Source organism: Syngnathus floridae, unplaced genomic scaffold (genome assembly GCF_059516105.1).
Source record: "Syngnathus floridae isolate MCC-2025c unplaced genomic scaffold, RoL_Sflo_1.0 HiC_scaffold_25, whole genome shotgun sequence".
NCBI lineage: Eukaryota > Metazoa > Chordata > Actinopteri > Syngnathiformes > Syngnathidae > Syngnathus > Syngnathus floridae.
Window position 1 is genome coordinate 695,147 of NW_028284054.1, and position 7,354 is coordinate 702,500.

Consider the following 7,354-nt stretch of genomic DNA (forward strand, 5'->3'; position numbering starts at 1 on the left):
GTCCGCCTCGGCTGGTTCTCCGGTCGGCCAGAAAAAGTGAAAATTCGGCCTCTCGCTCTGGAGGTCCGACGAACTTTGGCGAATATTTTCTAAGTGCCAACGGCTAATGCGGGGTGATGTGTCCGCCTCGGCTGGTTCCTCCGGTCGGCCCGAACGAGCGAAAATTCGGCCTCTTCGCCTGGAAGTCCGGCCGACTTTGGCGAATATTTTCTAAGTGCCAACGGGTGTTCGGCCGTAATGTGTCCGACTCGGCTGGTTCCCCGAGTCGGCCAGAAAAAGTGAAAATTCGGCCTCTTCGCCTGGAAGTCCGGCCGACTTTGGCGAATATTTTCTAAGTGCCAACGGGTGTTCGGCCGTAATGTGTCCGACTCGGCTGGTTCCCCGAGTCGGCCCGAACGAGCGAAAATTCAGCCTCTTCGCCTGGAAGTCCGGCCGACTTTGGCGAATATTTTCAAAGTGCCAACGGGTGTTCGGCCGTAACGTGTCCGACTCGGCTGGTTCCCCGAGTCGGCCCGAACGAGCGAAAATTCGGCCTCTTGCTCTGGAAGTCCTGCCAACTTGAGCGAATATTTTCTAAGTGCCATCGGGTCTTGCCCGGAAAAGTGTCCGACTCGGCTGGTTCCCTAGTTCGGCCACATAATGTGAAAATTCGGCCTCTTTCTCTGGAAGTCCTGCCAACTTGAGCGAATATTTTCTAAGTGCCATCGGGTCTTGCCCGGAAAAGTGTCCGACTCGGCCGGTTCCCCGAGTCGGCCCGAACGAGCGAAAATTCGGCCTCTTGCTCTGGAAGTCCTGCCAACTTGAGCGAATATTTTCTAAGTGCCATCGGGTCTTGCCCGGAAAAGTGTCCGACTCGGCTGGTTCCCCGAGTCGGCCCGAACGAGCGAAAATTCGGCCTCTTGCTCTGGAAGTCCTGCCAACTTGAGCGAATATTTTCAAAGTGCCAACGGCTATTCTGCAGTAACGTGTCCGACTCGGCTGGTTCCCCGAGTCGGCCCGAACGAGCGAAAATTCGGCCTCTTGCTCTGGAAGTCCTGCCAACTTGAGCGAATATTTTCTAAGTGCCATCGGTTCTTGCCCGGAAAAGTGTCCGACTCGGCCGGTTCCCCGAGTCGGCCCGAACGAGCGAAAATTCGGCCTCTTGCTCTGGAAGTCCCGCCAACTTGAGCGAATATTTTCTAAGTGCCATCGGGTCTTGCCCGGAAAAGTGTCCGACTCGGCTGGTTCCCCGAGTCGGCCCGAACGAGCGAAAATTCGGCCTCTTGCTCTGGAAGTCCTGCCAACTTGAGCGAATATTTTCAAAGTGCCATCGGGTCTTGCCCGGAAAAGTGTCCGACTCGTCCGGTTCCCTAGTTCGGCCACATAATGTGAAAATTCGGCCTCTTGCTCTGGAAGTCCTGCCAACTTGAGCGAATATTTTCTAAGTGCCATCGGGTCTTGCCCGGAAAAGTGTCCGACTCGTCCGGTTCCCTAGTTCGGCCACATAATGTGAAAATTCGGCCTCTTGCTCTGGAAGTCCTGCCAACTTGAGCGAAAAATTTTTAAGTGCCATCGGGTCTTGCCCGGAAAAGTGTCCGACTCGTCCGGTTCCCTAGTTCGGCCACATAATGTGAAAATTCGGCCTCTTGCTCTGGAAGTCCTGCCAACTTGAGCGAACATTTTCTAAGTGCCATCGGGTCTCTCCCGGAAAAGTGTCCGACTCGTCCGGTTCCCTAGTTCGGCCACAAATTGTGAAAATTCGGCCTCTTGCTCTGGAAGTCCGACAAACTTTGGCGAATATTTTCTAAGTGCCAACGGCTATTCTGCCGTAACGTGTCCGACTCGGCTGGTTCCCCGAGTCGGCCCGAACGAGCGAAAATTCGGCCTCTTGCTCTGGAAGTCCTGCCAACTTGAGCGAAAATTTTCTAAGTGCCATCGGGTCTCTCCCGGAAAAGTGTCCGACTCGTCCGGTTCCCTAGTTCGGCCACATAATGTGAAAATTCGGCCTCTCTGAGGTACCAGGGGTACGCATTTAGGTACCAGGGGTAGTCGCTGAGGTACCAGGGGTATGCATTTAGGTACCAGGGGAGACCACTACGGTCTGTTGGTCCCCCTAGTTAGTGTACTCATCGGTTTACTCCCCTTTCGCAAAATATAGTCGGCACGTATGTGCAGGACTGTTTATTTTTATTTTGAAAAATATTCTAAGTGCCAACGGAAGCTGGCACACGAACTGTCCGAGCCACGATGGTGCCCAGGCCGGACAGCGACGGCGAAAAAGCCGATGTGTGTTTGATGGAAGTTTCGAATATTTTCAAAGTGCCAACGGCACTTGCGGGGTGATGTGTCCGCCTCGTCTGGTTCCCCAGGTCGGCCAGAAAAAGCGAAAATTCGGCCTCTTCTCCTGGAAGTCCGGCCAAGTTTGGCGAATATTTTCAAAGTGCCAACGGCACTTGCGGGGTGATGTGTCCGCCTCGTCTGGTTCCCCAGGTCGGCCAGAACAAGTGAAAATTCGGCCTCTTCTCCTGGAAGTCTGGCCAAGTTTGGCGAATATTTTCTAAGTGCCAACGGCACTTGCGGGGTGATGTGTCCGCCTCGTCTGGTTCCCCAGGTCGGCCAGAACAAGTGAAAATTCGGCCTCTTCTCCTGGAAGTCTGGCCAAGTTTGGCGAATATTTTCTAAGTGCCAACGACTCAACCAGCGTAAAGTGTCCGCCTCGGCTGGTTCCCCAGGTCGGGTACCACAAGTGAAAATTCGGCCTCTTCTCCTGGAAGTCCGGCCAAGTTTGGCGAATATTTTCAAAGTGCCAACGGCACTTGCGGGGTGATGTGTCCGCCTCGTCTGGTTCCCCAGGTCGGCCAGAACAAGTGAAAATTCGGCCTCTTCTCCTGGAAGTCTGGCCAAGTTTGGCGAATATTTTCTAAGTGCCAACGGCACTTGCGGGGTGATGTGTCCGCCTCGTCTGGTTCCCCAGGTCGGCCAGAACAAGTGAAAATTCGGCCTCTTCTCCTGGAAGTCTGGCCAAGTTTGGCGAATATTTTCTAAGTGCCAACGACTCAACCAGCGTAAAGTGTCCGCCTCGTCTGGTTCCCCAGGTCGGGTACCACAAGTGAAAATTCGGCCTCTTCTCCTGTAAGTCCGGCCAAGTTTGGCGAATATTTTCAAAGTGCCAACGGCACTTGCGGGGTGATGTGTCCGCCTCGTCTGGTTCCCCAGGTCGGCCAGAACAAGTGAAAATTCGGCCTCTTCTCCTGGAAGTCTGGCCAAGTTTGGCGAATATTTTCTAAGTGCCAACGACTCAACCAGCGTAAAGTGTCCGCCTCGGCTGGTTCCCCAGGTCGGGTACCACAAGTGAAAATTCGGCCTCTTCTCCTGGAAGTCCGGCCAAGTTTGGTGAATATTTTCAAAGTGCCAACGGCACTTGCGGGGTGATGTGTCCGCCTCGTCTGGTTCCCCAGGTCGGCCAGAACAAGTGAAAATTCGGCCTCTTCTCCTGGAAGTCTGGCCAAGTTTGGCGAATATTTTCTAAGTGCCAACGGCACTTGCGGGGTGATGTGTCCGCCTCGTCTGGTTCCCCAGGTCGGCCAGAACAAGTGAAAATTCGGCCTCTTCTCCTGGAAGTCTGGCCAAGTTTGGCGAATATTTTCTAAGTGCCAACGACTCGACCAGCGTAAAGTGTCCGCCTCGGCTGGTTCCCCATAACGGCCACCACAAGTGAAAATTCGGCCTCTTATCCTGGAAGTCTGGCCAAGTTTGGCGAATATTTTCTAAGTGCCAACGACTCAACAGCCGTAAAGTGTCCGCCTCGGCTGGTTCCCCATAACGGCCAGAACAAGTGAAAATTCGGCCTCTTCTCCTGGAAGTCTGGCCAAGTTTGGCGAATATTTTCTAAGTGCCATCGACTATACCAGCGTAAAGTGTCCGCCTCGTCTGGTTCCCCTTAACGGCCATGAAAAGTGAAAATTCGGCCTCTTCTCCTGGAAGTCTGGCCAAGTTTGGCGAATATTTTCTAAGTGCCAACGACTCAACCAGCGTAAAGTGTCCGCCTCGGCTGGTTCCCCATAACGGCCATGAAAAGTGAAAATTCGGCCTCTTCTCCTGGAAGTCAAGCCAAGTTTGGCAAATATTTTCTAAGTGCCAACGGCTCTTGAGCCGAAAAGTGTCCGCCTCGGCTGGTTCCCCAGGTCGGCCACCAAAAATGAAAATTCGGCCTCTTCTCCTGGAAGTCAAGCCAAGTTTGGCAAATATTTTCTAAGTGCCAACGACTCAACCAGCGTAAAGTGTCCGCCTCGGCTGGTTCCCCATAACGGCCACCACAAGTGAAAATTCGGCCTCTTCTCCTGGAAGTCCTGCCAAGTTTGGCAAATATTTTCTAAGTGCCAACGACTCAACCAGCGTAAAGTGTCCGCCTCGGCTGGTTCCCCAGGTCGGCCACCAAAAGTGAAAATTCGGCCTCTTCTCCTGGAAGTCAAGCCAAGTTTGGCAAATATTTTCTAAGTGCCAACGACTCAACCAGCGTAAAGTGTCCGCCTCGGCTGGTTCCCCAGGTCGGCCACCAAAAGTGAAAAATCGGCCTCTTCTCCTGGAAGTCAAGCCAAGTTTGGCAAATATTTTCTAAGTGCCAACGACTCAACAGCCGTAAAGTGTCCGCCTCGGCTGGTTCCCCATAACGGCCACCAAAAGCGAAAATTCGGCCTCTTCTCCTGGAAGTCCTGCCAACTTGTGCAAATTTTTTCTAAGTGCCAACGACTCAACCAGCGTAAAGTGTCCGCCTCGGCTGGTTCCCCATAACGGCCACCAAAAGTGAAAATTCGGCCTCTTCTCCTGGAAGTCAAGCCAAGTTTGGCAAATATTTTCTAAGTGCCAACGACTCGACCAGCGTAAAGTGTCCGCCTCGGCTGGTTCCCCAGGTCGGCCACCAAAAGTGAAAATTCGGCCTCTTCTCCTGGAAGTCAAGCCAAGTTTGGCGAATATTTTCTAAGTGCCAACGACTCAACCAGCGTAAAGTGTCCGCCTCGGCTGGTTCCCCAGGTCGGCCACCAAAAGTGAAAATTCGGCCTCTTCCCCTGGAAGTCAAGCCAAGTTTGGCAAATATTTTCTAAGTGCCAACGGCTCTTGAGCCGAAAAGTGTCCGCCTCGGCTGGTTCCCCAGGTCGGCCACCAAAAGTGAAAATTCGGCCTCTTCTCCTGGAAGTCCTGCCAACTTGTGCGAATTTTTTCCAAGTGCCAACGACTCAACAGCCGTAAAGTGTCCGCCTCGGCTGGTTCCCCATAACGGCCACCAAAAGTGAAAATTCGGCCTCTTCTCCTGGAAGTCCTGCCAACTTGTGCGAATTTTTTCTAAGTGCCAACGGCTCCTGAGCCGAAAAGTGTCCGCCTCGGCTGGTTCCCGCGGTCGGCCGCCGAAAGCGAAAATTCGGCCTCTGGCCCCGGAAGTCCTGCCAACTTGTGCGAATTTTTTCTAAGTGCCAACGGCTCTTGAGCCGAAAAGTGTCCGCCTCGGCTGGTTCCCGCGGTCGGCCGCCGAAAGCGAAAATTCGGCCTCTCCCTCTTTAGGTACCAGGGGTTGGGGTACCAGGGGTAGGGTGCAGTACCAACTTTGGTCTTCAGGTGCGCCAGAGTACGATGGTTGGTCCCACTAGTCAGCGTACTCATCAACGATTTACTCCCCTTTCGCAAAATATAGTCAGAACGAGCATGGGGGGCGCGGAATTGACGGTAAAGAACGGCGAAGCGTCGAGCGCTGGTTTAGCCGCCAGCATCGCCCCTTGCTCGGCCACCCAGGCAGGGTTGCACGGCAAAGCACCCTGGAAGGCACACAGAGAGAGAGAGAAAAATTTTCTAAGTGCCTCTCTTGACGAAAAATTTCTAAGTGCCTCTCTTGACGAAAAATGTCTAAGTGCCTCTCTTGACGAAAAATGTCTAAGTGCCACAGCGCTCGAAAATTTCCTAAGTGCGAGCACGGCTGTGAAATATTCAAAGTACAAGGAACGCTGGCAGAATCGCTCGACGGCCGTCTGCTCCCGGCGGCCGCCGTGAAGTCTCCCCTCCCGGGGACGGCTGTCTGCTCCCGGCAGCCGTCCTTAACCCCCTCCCCACACGTTGGCCGAACACCAGCCGAGGGCGAAAGGCTCGCGGTGTGGAAGGATCGTGGCCACGGCTAATCTAGCGATGCCCGCGTTGGACGGTCACACCGCACGACAGAGCGGGGCCTGCATCCGGCGCGAGGCGGCCTTCAGGCACGTGGTTCGAGACGACCTCACCCGCCCTAGCCCGGAGCGGAAAGACTTTTACAAGTCCAAGGAACACTGGCAGAATGGGAGGACCGGCCGCCTCCTTAAACACAGGCCGGGCGAAAAATATGCGAATGTTGGGTCTCATCCAAGAAAGGGAGTTACCGGCCGCCTCCTTAAACACAGGCCGGGCGAAAAATATGCGAATGGTCCATCCAAGGAAGGAGGACCGGCCGCCTCCTTAAACACAGGCCGGAGAGATGGAGCGGGATCAGCGGCCCGCGAACTGAGCGACCACCGGCCGAGGGCGAAAGGCTCGCGGTGTGGAAGGATCGTGGCCACGGCTAATCTAGCGATGCCCGCGTTGGACGGTCACACCGCACGACAGAGCGGGGCCTGCATCCGGCGCGAGGCGGCCTTCAGGCACGTGGTTCGAGACGACTTCACCCGCCCTAGCCCGGAGCTGAAACTCTGCGAATGTTAACATCCAAGGATGGAGGCAACGGCCGTCTCGTTAAGCTGAGGCCGGAGGAAAGTCTGCGGATTCGGGGCATCCAAGGCAGATGGAGGTGCCGGCCGCCTCGGTAAACAGAGGCCGGACCGACCGACATGCGACCATGACCCGCCTTGGTAGGGCCCCCACCGGCCCCGGCTAGCGCCGGCGTTGGGTGGACGGTTCCTCCCCACTTGCGGGTCGCCCTCTAGCGCTACGGCCGCCGCGCGAGCGCGCGCTCCGACGCCGCCCCCGCAGGCCTAGCGCGAGCCGTACGGCAGCGAGACCGAGACGCCCCGATTCCACGCACGCACCTAGCGGCCATCAACGGAGGCCGAGCGCGCGATCCGACTCGCGGCACGCCACGTGGGCGTCCGCCGGCCGCGCCGGTCTACCGCGAAAGATGTTTCTCAAACCCTCGCCTAACCTAGGGACGGCTATCTCGGGAAGCCGCCCCCGCATCTGCACCTATCCGCTAAGCCCTCCCGACCACCGCGAAGCGGGAGGACGTCTATCGTGGCCGCCGGGGCGTATGACCCCTCCGCGTGAGGCGTGCGGGCTCGGGTGGGCCGCAACGACCGAGTCTGACTCGGACGGGGCGCAGCTTCCCTCCCGGTCGCAGCATCAAGCGCCGATCGCGCGACGTCAC